The following is a 14,577-nucleotide window of genomic DNA, read 5'->3' as shown; positions in this document are numbered from 1 at the left end:
CCTTACGTTTGGTAGTGTATATATGTCCATGCCTCTCTCTCGCTTTGTCACAGCTTACCCTTCCCCCTCCCCTATCCTCAAGTCCATTCTCTAGTAGGTCTGCGTCTTTATTCCCGTCTTGCCCCTAGGTTCTTCATGACCATTTTTTTTTTTTTTTTTTAGATTCCATGTATATGTGTTAGCATACGGTATTTGTTTCAGAAAAGAGATTTTCCTCCTCGTCTCTCAGATCCAGTGTTCTACTCCAGCCGTTATTTGCCTTACTTCAGCCACAGTGGCCTTTTTTTCCCCTTGAACTCGACAAGCTTGTTCTTGAGGTAGAATTTGCACTATTTGGTTTCTCTGCCTGGATTGCTCTCCCTCCTGATCTTTCTGTGGCTGGCTCTTTTCTTTTTCTAAAATCCAGCTCTCAGGAATTCTCTGGCAGTCCAGTGGTTAGGACTCCATGTTTCCATTGAAGGGGTCACAGGTTCAATCCGTGGTTGGGGAACTAAGATCCCACAAGCTGTGGCTTGGCCAAAGAAAAAAAGAAAAATCCAGCTCTCACCTGAAATACTACCCCCTAGAGAGATCTTCACTGGTCTCTCTAAGGGAGCTACCCTGGCCCTCTCTAGCTTAGTGGTCCTCCTCACGCCTGAACACATGTCATCATCATCTGAAGAGCTTTTTAGAGCCTTCCCTATGCCCAGAGTTTCAGATTCAGGTGGTGTGGGGTGAGGCCCAAGAAGGAGCGTGTCTAAGAAGTTCCTTGGTGCTTCTGCAGCTGATCTGGAGCTCTCTCTTGGAGAACCACTGCTCTACCATGTTATCTGATTTTAATTCCCTTTACGACATATCACTATCTGATGTTTTTCTCTTTATTTAAGTATTTATCTGTTGTTTGTCATCCCCACTAAAATGTAGGCTCTGTGAGTTAATTACTATGTCCCCAGAACGTAGAATGATGCCTAACACGTAATGGGCACTCCCTAAATACCTCCCTAAAATACCTGACTCATTCATTCAGCAGACATTTGGCTACCCATTCTATGCCAGGTGCTGGTGAGGAACCAGGGGGACTAACATTAATAAGCATGGTCCTTTCTCTGAAGAACTCATAAACCGTTGAGGAATACCACCCCACAACAAACACACAACCTCTAATATAACGTGATAATTGCTGCAACAAACCCACTGTCATCTGACAACACAAACGATCCTAGTTTCAGGATGGTTTTCCATCATTTGGGTGGAAATGAATGAGTTTATGGAAGCACGTCCTCGATTGGTAGATTCATAACCTATTAAAATTGTGTGCACCTCTGGACACAAACATGGCCTTGATAACTGGGAAATGCTAAAGAGTGACTTGATTGGCAGTCTCTCAACAGAGCTTCTTTAAAATGACTTCGGATAGAAAAATAGATGAAATTTTTTTCTTGTCTGCATTTAGGAAGCCTGGCAGAAATGAGTGTTTCAGTCTTAGCAATGGATTTTTCCAAATTAATTATAAAACAAAACGAAACTCCAGTTAAAAGAAAAAGAAATTTGGAGTCTTAACATGTGACCAAGTAAACAGAGATTTTTAGACACAATAAAGTGAGAACATCTAGTTGGTAAACTTTCATCAATTTCAAGGGGAATGCAAAAACTGAGTCAAACAATAGTGGTGAGAGTGGGCAACCTTGTCTTGTTCCTGATCTTAGTGGAAATGGTTTCAGTTTTTCACCATTGAGGACGATGTTGGCCGTGGGTTTGTCATATATGGCCTATATTATGTTGAAGAAAGATCCCTCTATGCCTGCTTTATGCAGGGTTTTTATCATAAATGGGTGTTGAATTTTGTCGAAAGCTTTCTCTGCATCTATTGAGATGATCATATGGTTTTTCTCCTTCAATTTGTTAATATGGTGTATCACATTGATTGATTTGCGTATATTGAAGAATCCCTGCATTCCTGGAATAAACCCCGCTTGATCATGGTGTATGATCCTTTTAATGTGCTGTTGGATTCTGTTTGCTAGTATTTTGTTGAGGATTTTTGCATCTATGTTCATCAGCGATATTGGCCTGTAGTTTTCTTTTTTTTTTTTTTTTTTTTTCGGTACGCGGGCCTCTCACTGTTGTGGCCTCTCCCATTGCGGAGCACAGGCTCTGGACACGCAGGCTCAGCGGCCACGGCTCATGGGCCCAGCTACTCCGGGGCACGAACCCGTGTCCCCTGCATCGGCAGGCAGACTCTCAACCACTGCGCCACCAGGGAAGCCCCAGACCTGTAGTTTTCTTTCTTTGTGACATCTTTGTCTGGTTTTGGTATCAGGGTGATGGTGGCTTCGTAGAATGAGTTTGGGAGTGTTCCTCCCTCTGCTATATTTTGGAAGAGTTTGAGAAGGATAGGTGTTAGCTCTTCTCTAAATGTTTGATAGAATTCGCCTGTGAAGCCATCTGGTCCTGGGCTTTTGTTTGTTGGAAGATTTTTAATCACAGTTTCAATTTCAGTGCTTGTGATTGGTCTGTTCATATTTTCTATTTTTTCCTGGTTCAGTCTCGGCAGGTTGTGCATGTCTAAGAATTTGTCCATTTCTTCCAGGTTGTCCATTTTATTGGCATATAGTTGCTTGTAGTAATATCTCATGATCCTTTGTATTTCTGCAGTGTCAGTTCGTACTTCTCCTTTTTCACTTCTAATTCTGTTGATTTGAGTCTTGTCCCTTTTTTTCTTGATGAGTCTGGCTAATGGTTTATCAATTTTGTTTATCTTCTCAAAGAACCAGCTTTTAGTTTTATTGATCTTTGCTATCGTTTCCTTCATTTCTTTTTCATTTATTTCTGATCTGATCGTTATTTCTTTCCTTCTGCTAACTTTGCGGTTTCTTTGTTCTTCTTTCTCTAATAGCTTTAGGTGCAAGGTTAGGTTGTTTATTTGAGAAATGCAAATCAAAACTACATTGAGGTATCACCTCACACCGGTCAGAATGGCCATCATCAGAAAATCTGCAAACAATAAATGCTGGAGAGGGTGTGGAGGAAAGGGAACCCTCTTGAACTGTTGGTGGGAATGTAAATTGATACAGCCACTATGGAGAACGGTATGGAGGTTCCTTAAAAAACTAAAAATAGAACTACATACGACCCAGCAATCCCACTACTGGGCATATACCCTGAGGAAACCATAATTCAAAAAGAGTCATGTACCACAGTGTCCATTGCAGCTCTATTTACAATAGCCAGGACATGGAAGCAACCTAAGTGTGCATCATCGGATGAAGGGATAAAGAAGATGTGGCACATATATACAATGGAATATTACTCAGCCATAAAAAGAAACGAAATTGAGATATTTGTAGTGAGGTGGATGGATCTAGAGTCTGTCACACAGAGTGAAGTAAGTCAGAAAGAGAAAAACGAATACCGTATGCTAACACATATATGTGAAATCTAAGGGAAAAAAAAAGGGTCATGAAGAACCTAGGGGTAAGATGGGAATAAAGACACAGACTTACTAGAGAATGGACTTGAGGATATGGGGAGGGGGAAGGGTAAGCTATGACAAAGCGAGAGAGTGGCATGGACATATATACAGTGCCAAATGTAAAATAGATCGCTAGTGGGAAGCAGCCGCATGGCACAGGGAGATAAGCTCAGTGCTTTGTGACCACCTAGAGGGGTGGGATAGGGAGGGTGGGAGGGAGGGAGACGCAAGAGGGAAGAGATATGGGAACATATGTATATGAACTGATTCACTTTGTTATAAAGCAGAAACTAACACACCATTGTAAAGCAATTATACTCCAATAAAGATGTTAAAAAAACAAAACAAAACTGAGTCAAATCCATCGTGCTCTTTTTCTTAAAGATCAGTTGTGATTGAAACTTGACAACCTGTCTCCATTGCAAAGGACAGGTCTCCTCCTTACATTAGAGGTTACTGCCTTCTTTCATCCTGTGAACAAGCATTTTATTTCCTGCCTGGAAAAGGAAGACAGATCATGTTGTAAATAAGCTCCAGAAGACTGACTTTCCAGTTTCTGGTTCCCCAATTAAGACTCTGTTTACTGTTAATTTTCATAAGAATAAACAAGTTGTAATGTTTTGAGTGCATCAGAGGTAAATAAAACCAAACCATATTACAAAATAAACTGGTGGAAAGATGCCTTTGTATTTCACAGCAGTTAGCTGCATGATTGGTTATTGTTTTGCCTTGAGTTTTACGTTCGGAAAATCAAATTTGAAAATCAGGCTGGGATTGATGCAAGACATTTTCTCCTTTATTACCAATTACTTTTTGAAGCCTGTACTTAGGCATTACACTCTTTGAATTTCAATGTCATGAGCAAAATTCCTGGCAAGTTTCATTTCAAGTTGTAACCTGTGGAAGAAGTTCATTAGTTGACAGTTTACCTTATGACTTTGGGCTGTTGTAAGGAGAAAGTGGCATTAAAAAATTATTTGTGGAGCAATTGCTTTTCAAGGCCTTTGGTGTTTATAAAGCGTAAAAGATGCATATGTTTATGAAAGATGGTTCGTTGGAGATCAATTTAGGTACTCATATATTCATAGCCTCTGTGTTTTGAAAATTCTAATTGCCAACACCAAATTCAAGTTATTAGTGTTTTAAAAAATGTTCCTATATTTTATTATTGCTGTGCTCTGCACATTGGATTATAAATATTTATATACCTAAGTGGAAATATGTCTCTTAGTGGCTCTGTAAGGTAGATACATAGAAAAGAAGAATGTTTCCAGCAAACACAAAACAAAACCAACAACAACAACCAAAAAACCACTATCATGAATCAGTCCTTTGAAATGAGTTTTTGCTCTGTAGCATTTTCCTTTCACAGCTCCAGGAAACCCCCAGAAAGTAAAAGTGGACAAAGCAAATTATAAGATAGAAGTGAGATGAAAGTCTTCAACTACCATAGCTTTGCTCAGTAATATATTGTGCACAGTGTCATGAAGATCTGATCTGAAAACCAACTTTCAGAAACATCAAAATGGCTGTTATGCTTTCCGTGTAATTCCTGGGGCTAATATTTCCACTCCTGTAATGATTATTGCTTATGAATGTTGCATGTTAACTATCTGACGTGACTCACTCCTTTAAGTACCTCAGAAAACTGCCACGTTTCCAGCTCACTTCAGGCCAGGTTCATCTATTTGGTTAAAACTAGGTGATGTGTTTCTGAGGTCTGAGGGTATGGGTTTCAGCCATTTAGAAGGCTGCTCTTTCAGTTCATTCGAGGAAAAGCTCATTGGTAGGCGTTACCCTTCTCTGAGACTTGTAACAATAGCAACAACGACAACAATGATCATAACTGCGACCATTTATATAGTATTTACAATATGCCAGTGGTTATGTGTGTCATCTCATTTAATCTTTGCCCCAACACGAGGTGGGTACTATGTTGATACCCCATTTTAGGAATGAGAAAATTTGTGCTCAGAGAAGGTGTAACATTTTCCATAGTTTCCATAGTTAACAGATGGAGTTGCCAGTATTTAAACACAGTTTTTATCCTCAGAGCTTGTTACACACTACACAGCCTGTGACCTTATATTGTATAATCAGACAGGGATTTCACTTTAATCCAGAAGATTTTGGTCGGGTGATTTTGAGTGATTTTCTAACAATTTACACAGTATGTCTCCAACTTTTATAAAGTTCAGGAACCATTTAAAGGAAAAACATTCTTGCAAACCCCCTGTGTTGGCTTAAATTGCTTCTATTATAATGTTATTTAATAAACAAGCCAAACTATGACAATCTTCTTCTTCTAATTTCTCATATACAACCATAAAACCACAACAGATTTACAAGTTAATTTCAAACGAAACTCTAAAACCAATGAAGCTGAAGTTGAAAACATCAACATAATAGATGTCATTAGGTTGCTGAATCCAGATTTCTGCTCACAAGGTAAAAATGTACTGGCTGCTAGAACCAAGGTTTTTTTGAGTTTAGCTTGGTTATAGCAGTTCCTGCCAGGCGATCTTCTCCTACCATTTTTTCTCTATTTGATCTGCTCATTTCTTTGGTGGACTGTGGCAGTTTATACCATCCTTTGGTATGAATGAATCATCTACCGTCAGGTTCACTTCTATTCTTCTCTTTGTAAAGGAGAGATTAAATTACAGTAGCGTAATGACCTCAACTTGATCATACACTCATGCTTTTCATACTGAAAAGGAGTGACAATCCTCAGAGGCACAATAACGAGTATAGATATTACTGCTACGTTCTCAGTCCCTGCCCCCTTTCTGGAACATACAGGAAGATTACACGTTCCCATTTGCATGAAGCTAGGTGTAGCCATGGGCATGCTTTGGCCAAGGAAAAGTGAGTGGACGCAGCAAGAGGCCGCGCACAGCACTTTCCCAGCTTTAGTCACGTTTTGATATTTCCGTCCATCTGAAGCAGCCTCCATCACTCAGCCAACCCATGGTCCTGCAGTGAGAAATAGGCCCTGATTGTGTTCATCACCGAGATTTAGAAGTTGTTCATGATAACAACCTAACTTAATCTAACTCGATTAATGTGGAAATCATCCACGTAATCCAGGATGCCCTGATGTTCACTTGGAGGGGGTGTTATTATTTAAATGAAAACATGAAATTTAAAAGGTCACTTGGGGTCATTCTCAGCATCCCAGCGTATTCTCAAGGTTTCCACAGAGTTCCTCAGTCTGCAGTTTGTAAACTATTACTCTCTATAGAGTATTGCTCCTTCTCTTGTAAATTATATTTTCTGATGCCACCTGGATATAGCTGCCTTTTAATTTAAAATTCTCTGAGCAGTTATACGCAGACCCAGGAAATTTCTGGCTGGCTGTAAATTGACTGGGTCAAAGAAAATTCATGTTTCTGGCTGGCTACATCAGCCCACTTCATCTAGAAAATCCTTTTGTGCCTAGAACTTCAGGAGAACACAAAGAGACAGATAATGGCCAGGCACTGAGTTCTTATTCTACCCCATACTTGAGTTAAGTGTTTGTGGCCAGCTCTCAGGGCTGATGGATCCAGCACCTATTTCCAACCTACTCTTTAGTGGCTGGGAAAGCTAAGTACCCACATTCACAGCTTCCCCTCCAGCTAGCTGGACCCTGTGATGCAGGCTGGCCCATCAGACCTAGTCTGAACTCATTTTGGATGGGTTCTGGAACAGCCGTTGTTTCATTAATGAAACTGATATCTTAGTCTGGCCATTTCCCACTTATTGCTGTGAATAGAGGGGTAATAGCTAGAACCACAGCAGCTGTATTTTGAGTCTGAGGGAAAAGCCAAGAGACTTTATCATGTGGAGCCACTGAAATAACACCAGCAACTGTCTAGTTCCAGACTTCTGGTTACCTAAGGACCATAAACTTCAATTTAGGCTTTCTGTACTCATAGCTGAAGGCAATCCCAACTGACATTTACATGCATTTCCTCACTGAAATCTCACATAATGCAGAGAGATGGATATAGTGAGATTATACCCATTCTAGAGGTCAGAAAAAGGAAATCTAGATGGGTAAGTTAGTTTTTCTGTATACCATCTTCCTAGAAGGTATCACATTCTATAGTTCATAGTTTAAACTGCATGAAGAGGGGGCCTTGTTCATCCCGGTCTCATCAGAGTTCATCATAATTCATCCCCATTATACCTGGTGACATATCTGGGATATGCTCAAAAAATTGTTAGATGAATTAATAAAGGTCTTGCAAAGTTAAGGAAGAATCCCAGTTCAGGGTGATTCTACATTCTTAACCCCATCTTGCCAACATGAATACCTGACACCCTATCAGAGACCTACTCCTAATTCCCTCTTTGCAGAAATGAGAGTTGTACAGATACACACCATGGGATTATCCCTTTGGGGGAAAAAGTACCTCTTAGGAAAAATCTACTCTACAAAAGCTTTCTCAACATTACAAAAGCCATCACCAAACACTAAGATTTTCTAATTAGCAAATTCCTCCTGGCATCATGTAAACACCCAAAGGAAAGAGAAGAGCCAGAGAAGTTTGGGAAATTTTCCTAGGGGAAGAGGTTGCGGCGGCAGCGGAGGAATCTCAGTCTGCTAATTGAAAGAATGAACTTGAACTAAAGAACCATGTGGGACTGTTGTCGTAGCAATGTGCTCCAAGTAAGACAGCATTTCTCGGAGTTGCTATTCAGAAAAAACATCTTGGTCTAGAAAGTGTTGCTTGTGATGCAAGATGCCAAGTTTTCAGTCCTAAACTTGGAAGATTTTGAAGCATTTATAGTATGTCAGTCACACCATTCCCCAGACACAGGGAAGATTGCTTACAGTGTTATGCAAATAGCCAAGAGGGAGAAAAATGAGGTAATTTCCAAGCATCATTTGTTAATGTTATTAAATGTCATGGAAAAGAAAATAATTGGAAAGATTCACCCTAACAGTCATATCTCCCCTCACTTCTTTTGGGTAGTTAAGAAAACATTTAGATTTAAGTAAATATGTCATATTAAAATCATTTCATTAGAATTCATTAAGTATCAATTATATAATATTATCAGTTAGCTATTGTTGTGTAACAACTCTTCTCCCCCAAACGCAGTGACTCAATGAGCATTTATTATTGATTATGAGTCTGTGGGTCAGAGGGGTGGTTCTTTTTTTTTTTTAATAAATTTAATTAATTAATTTATTTTTGGCTGCGTTGGGTCTTCGTTGCTGCGCGCAGGCTTTCTCTAGTTGTGGCGAGCGGGGGCTACTCTTCGTTGCAGTGAGCCAGCTTCTCATTACGGTGGCTTCTCTTGTTGTGGAGCACGGGCTCTAGGTGCACGGGCTTCAGTAGTTGTGGCACCCGTGCTCAGTAGTTGTGGCTCACAGGCTCTAGAGCACAGGCTCAGTAGTTGTGGTGCACGGGCTTAGTTGCTCCACGGCATGTGGGATCTTCCCGGACTAGGGCTCAAACCCGTGTCCCCTGCATTGGCCGGTGGATTCTTAACCACTGTGCCACCAAGAAAGTCCCCAGAGGGGTGGTTCTGATCTGTGTAGGATTTGGCTGATTTCAGCTGAACTTATTGCTGTGTCAACTACAGACCAAGTCAGTGGCTCTGCTGATTAGATGGACTCTGTCAGCTGTAGAGAGGTTTGTTGGTCCAGAATGGCATTGGCCAGAACAGTTGGGTTCTCTTTAATGTCATGTCTCATCTGCTGGTGGTCTGGTCCAGGCTTGTTCACATCATGGAGGCAGGACTCCTAGAAAGAGCAGAGGTGTGTGTAGGGCCTCTTGAGTTGGCTTTTAGCATTGTTCATCCTACAGCTCCTGGTCATTCTTTGCTCAGCCTTATAGAGTTTTGCTGTACGCTCGCACAGCTTATTATTCAGAAGAGACGATTGGGACCCCTGTGCAGATATCTGGAGTTCTTTTCCCCATAGCTATTTCTTTTCTGGAACTCTACCCTGTGTCTTCTAGCAGCCTCAGCCTCCCTGAACGTCAGTCTCTATCTTCTCATCTCAGTGAGATCACCACGCTTTTTGCATCTTCCCTTCTTGAACTTCAGTCCAGCGTGTGCCTGTCAGCACAGAGCTGAGAATCGGCTGATTCTTCCTGCCCTATCGGCAGAGATGATGAAGATATGATTCTTTTCAGCAAATATCCTGGATCACATACACTCATTTCTGCATCATTGAGAAGCCATTCAAATATATAGCATTTAAAAAAATCAAAGTTCACGGTGGTGAAAACAAACATGGAACCTAATTTTATTGTCATTGTTGTTATCATTTTTATTATATTTCAGTAAGGAAATTGGTTTACCTTAGATACTTTTTTCTCTGTGAATTTTCTTGCATTTGGATTAGAACTGTTGTTAAGTTTGACGTTTCTTCGGGTGCATGCCCGTCTTTGCCAATTTATTCCTCGCCCTTGTGCCTGCTGTGGGGATTACGCCTCTGAGACTTTCAGTAGTAGTGTGATGATGACAGCTCTTTGGCTGTAACACCTAACAGGGCACCGCACACACCACAAAAAATACCGACAGGAGGAGGGTGAAAAAGCAATGCTTGCTTTTCTTAATTGCATATTTGGGTTAAGTCTTTAATATAAATCCTTAGTAATAAAGTTCTTAGTAGAAGTAAGCATAAATATTTAGAGAAACTGATTTTTTTTCTTAACTCACAGTGGATTTAAAAATAACGTTTATGACCCCCAGGCTTAGTCTTTATGGGTATTTTTCAATTCATGGTCCAGTGGAACGGAAATAGAAATCATTTATCACATCAGTGCACTAAGAAAATGTTACGTAACTAAATTGCCCAGAAATGGCCCCATGCTTGCCCATGGAACATCACACCCCCCCCCCCACACACACACATTACCTGTATACTAAAGCAGAAATCTAAGCCTCAACTTTCATCTGATCCCTCTCCTCCTTTGTGAAGAAGACATCTTCGTCCCTGTGGACAGACAGGGGAAGTGACACGTGGTGGTGGTAGCAATTTCAGATTAATGGCTTACTCTAGTACGAAGACGAAAAGAAATGGTGGCCAGTTCCAAGTATTAATCATTTCTTGACAGACGGCCCTGATAGTTCCATTTTTATAGCTCTCTGGTAAATTCTGTTTTCAGACTGCAGTCATTCAGTTATAGATCATCCGTGTTTGTAACAGTTCTCCCAGTTTTCAGTACGAATCCAGAATCAAGGAGGCACTCGGGAGAGAGCGAGGTGGCTGGGGGATGCATTTTCAGTGAATCTGGAGCTTTCGCGTCAGCTTTGATTTGGAGTTAAAGGCAAGCACAATGATATTAAAAACATAACCAAAGAGCATTGCCTTTGAAGTCAGAGGTAAAAAGCACATGCAGAGTAAGAGATGAGCTCCTTTTCTCACTGATAACGCCACCGCTCAATGCTGTGAAATTTATGGTTGGCTCTTGGTATCCGTGGGTTCCGCATGCGCGGATTCAACCACCCGTGGAGCCTGTTTACGATCCTTGGTTGGCTGAACTGCAGGTTCTGCATCCTTGGACCTGGAGGGCCACCTGTGCTAAGCCATTTTATATAAGGAACTTGAGCATCTGTGTATTTTGGTATCCGAGGAGGGCCCTGGAACCAATTCCCCCGGGGGATACGGAGGGACAATTGAAAATATAAATAAAATTTTTACCCTATAGCTCATTTGATCTATGGATGCGTTTCTTGATAGTACATGTTTATTTTAATAATGGGTAGTAACGTTCTATGAAATAATGGGTTGAAAACACAAGGACTCATCATCCATGAGTGGAAACTGCAAGTACGGATTTGGAATTACAAATGGTAATTCCAACCACAACAGTCTTTTAAAAAAATTTATTGAAGTATAGTTGATTTACAGTGTTGTGTTAATTTCTACTGTACAGCAGAGTGATTCAGTTATACATACCTATGCATTCTTTTTCATGTTCTTTTCCATTATGGTTTATCACAGGATATTGAACATAGTTCTCTGTGCTCTACAGTAGGACGTTGTTGTTTATGCATTTTATATATAATACGCAACGATCTTAATTAAAAATAGAGTTATTATTTCTGTGCCAAGCCTCTTAACAAGTCTCTGTGCTTCAGTCCCCTCTTTAAACTCCTGTACCTTTGTCCCCTGCTCTCAACACAGCAGGCAGAGCCATTTCTGCTCCAGTGTAAGTCAGGTCATGCTACTCTTCTGTTCACACCCCTTCTCATCTCAGAGTAAAGGCCAGAGGTTTCTTAAGAGCCACAAGGCCCTATGAGAGCGGTTGGCAGACTATACGAGAGCCAAATTGAGCCCATTCCTGTTTTTCTACAGCCAGTTAGCTAAAAGTGTTGATTTTTTTGTTTTTTACATCTTCAAGTGGTTGAAAAAAATCTAAAAAGAATAGTATTTGGTGGGCATGTGAAAGTTATATGAAATTCACATTTCAAAGTCCATAAAGATTTATTTAAACACAGCCATACCCGTTCACTTACATGTTTCCTGTGGCTGCTTTGGTGCTACAATAGCAGAGTTGAGTAGCTGTAATACAGACTGAATAGCCCAGTATAGCCAGAAGTATTTACTGTCTGGCTCTTTGCAGAAAAAAAAAAGTGCAGACCCCTGCCCTATATCTGCCACGATACCACTCAGAGGTCACACTACTCGCCTCCCCAGAAACCACGCAGCTTCAGCCACATTCTCCTCGGGGCTGTTCTTTGATCCTTGTGTACCCTCTGCTCAGGGCCTTTGCATTACTCCTCCGTTGGCTTAAAATGTTATTTTTTTTTTCCAGCAAACGTCTTCATGGTTTTCCTCCTCATTTGCTTTAGGTCTTTGTTCAGATATCACCTTCTCCCTAAGCCCTTGTGAACCATCCTCTTTAAAAATGCTGGAGAGGGTGTGGAGAAAAGGGAACCCTCCTGCACTGTTGGTGAAAATGTAAATGGATACAGCCACTATGGAGAACAGTATGGAGGTTCTTTTAAAAACTAAAAATAGAACTACCGTACGACCCAGCAATCCCACTACTGGGCATATACCCTGAGGAAACCATAATTCAAAAAGAGTCACGTACCACAATGTTCATTGCAGCTCTATTTACAATAGCCAGGACGTGGAAGCAACCTAAATGTCCATCGACAGATGAATGGATAAAGAAGATGTGGCACATATATACAATGGAATATTACTCAGCCATAAAGAGAAACGAAACTGAGTTATTTGTAATGAGGTGGATGGACCTACAGTCTGTCATACAGAGTGAAGTAAGTCAGAAAGAGAAAACAAATACTGGTTGCTAATGCACATATATAGAATCTAAAAAAAAATGGTACTGATGAACCTACTGGCAGGGCAGGAATAAATACACATAGAGAATGGACTTGAGGACATGGGGGTGGGAGGGGGAAGCTGGGGTGAAGTGAGAGAAGCATTGACATACATACACTTCCAAATGTAAATAGATAGCTAGTGGGAAGCAGCCGCACAGCACAGGGAGATCAGCTCGGTGCTTTGCAATGACCTAGAGGGGTGGGATAGGGAGGGTGGGAGGGAGGCTCAAGAGGGAGGGGATGTGGGGATATAGGTATCCATATGGCTGATTCACTTTGTTATACAGCAGAAACTAACAACGTTGTGAAGCAGTTATACTCCAATAAAGATGTCTTAAAAAAAGGACCCAGTGCAGCCAAATAAGTAATTAAATAAATTTCAAAAAATAAAAATGCAACCCTCCTTTTGTAGTTAATTTGTTTCCAAAACTTGTCTCAATGGACATTCTCAAATTTTCACTTCATTATTTTGTTTATTGTTTGTCTCCACAGTAGAGACTGCAAGTTCTATGAGGTCAGAAGTTTTTAATGATTTCCTTTTTGCCTGGCCCATAGTAGATGCTCAATTAATATTTGTTGTGTCAGTGCCTGAATATACACTAAACACACGTGCACATATTGTGATGGTGCCATCTATTTACTGTATATCGAGAGAGAATGTTGGTGGATAGTTTATAGAGGAGTTAAATGATGAAGATAGTCTTTCATATTAAATTTGTCTTCCCTGGGCTTCCCTGGTGGCGCAGTGGTTAAGAATCTGCCTGCCAACGCAGGGGACACGGGTTTGAGCCCTGGTCCGGGAAGATCCCACATGCCGCAGAGCAACTAAGCCCGTGTGCCACAACTACTGAGCCTGCACTCTAGAGCCCACGAGCCACAACTACTGAGCCCTTGTGCCGCAACTACTGAAGCCTGCGCGCCTAGAGCCCATGCTCCACAACAAGAGAAGCCACCGCAATGAGAAGCCCGCGCACCGCAACGAAGAGTAGCCCCCGCTCGCCACAACTAGAGAAAGCCCGTGTGCTGCAACAAAGACCCAACACAGAAAAAAAAAAATAAATAAAATAAATTTATAAGATAAATAAATAAATGTGTCTTCCCAATGATTCTTACAGATTCTGCCTTTTGGGTGGTTTCCCATCCCCCTTGTCAGATCAGCACTACTTTCCATCTCCATTGGCAAGATCATTTCTGTCGTGCTCAAGCCTGGTGTAGGCGAGTTTACTGAGACAGCACCTGGAAGGTCTCTAGATTCTAGAATCTGCCCTGAACTAGGCTCTCCTTTCTCTGGCCTCATAATTCTGAGGGCAGTTTCTCCAGTTCTGTTCACCCCTATAAGTCTAATTGTAAATACCCACCTTGCTTGAATGCTTTGTTGGCCAGGCTCTCTGCACAGGAACAGACTTACTTACTCCAGAGGGAAGCAGTGGCGTGCAAGCACTTCCTTTGGGAGCTCCTGCAAGACGGTGGTGACGTGAGACCGGGATGGCAGGAGAGGGTGTGACCTGTGCACTGAAGGGCCGTTACCATTGTGGGCCACTAGGGCCGGATTCTGCTGGGACCCCGTGGGAGACTATGCAGAACACAACCCAGGGCTGTGCCCCGAGAGGCCGGGAAGCAGAGGTGTTGTTTGAGGGTCGTTCCTGGGAAATCCCTCCCTAGTCCTGCTCTGTCTCCTGTGCATGCTAAACAACAGGCCAGGCCAGAGACCTCCATCCTGGTCTCCAGAGAGAAGCTGTAGGTGTGGACTGCAGTAGCCTTCCCTGGCCTGTGCGGTCGCTGGGGTGACGTGGGTGGGCCTTGGGTGGTACCTGCTCGGCTCC

This window comes from Monodon monoceros, unplaced genomic scaffold (genome assembly GCF_005190385.1).
Source record: "Monodon monoceros isolate NGI ecotype Baffin Bay Population unplaced genomic scaffold, NGI_Narwhal_1 Super_Scaffold_13, whole genome shotgun sequence".
Lineage (NCBI taxonomy): Eukaryota > Metazoa > Chordata > Mammalia > Artiodactyla > Monodontidae > Monodon > Monodon monoceros.
This window is presented reverse-complemented; position numbering follows the sequence as displayed.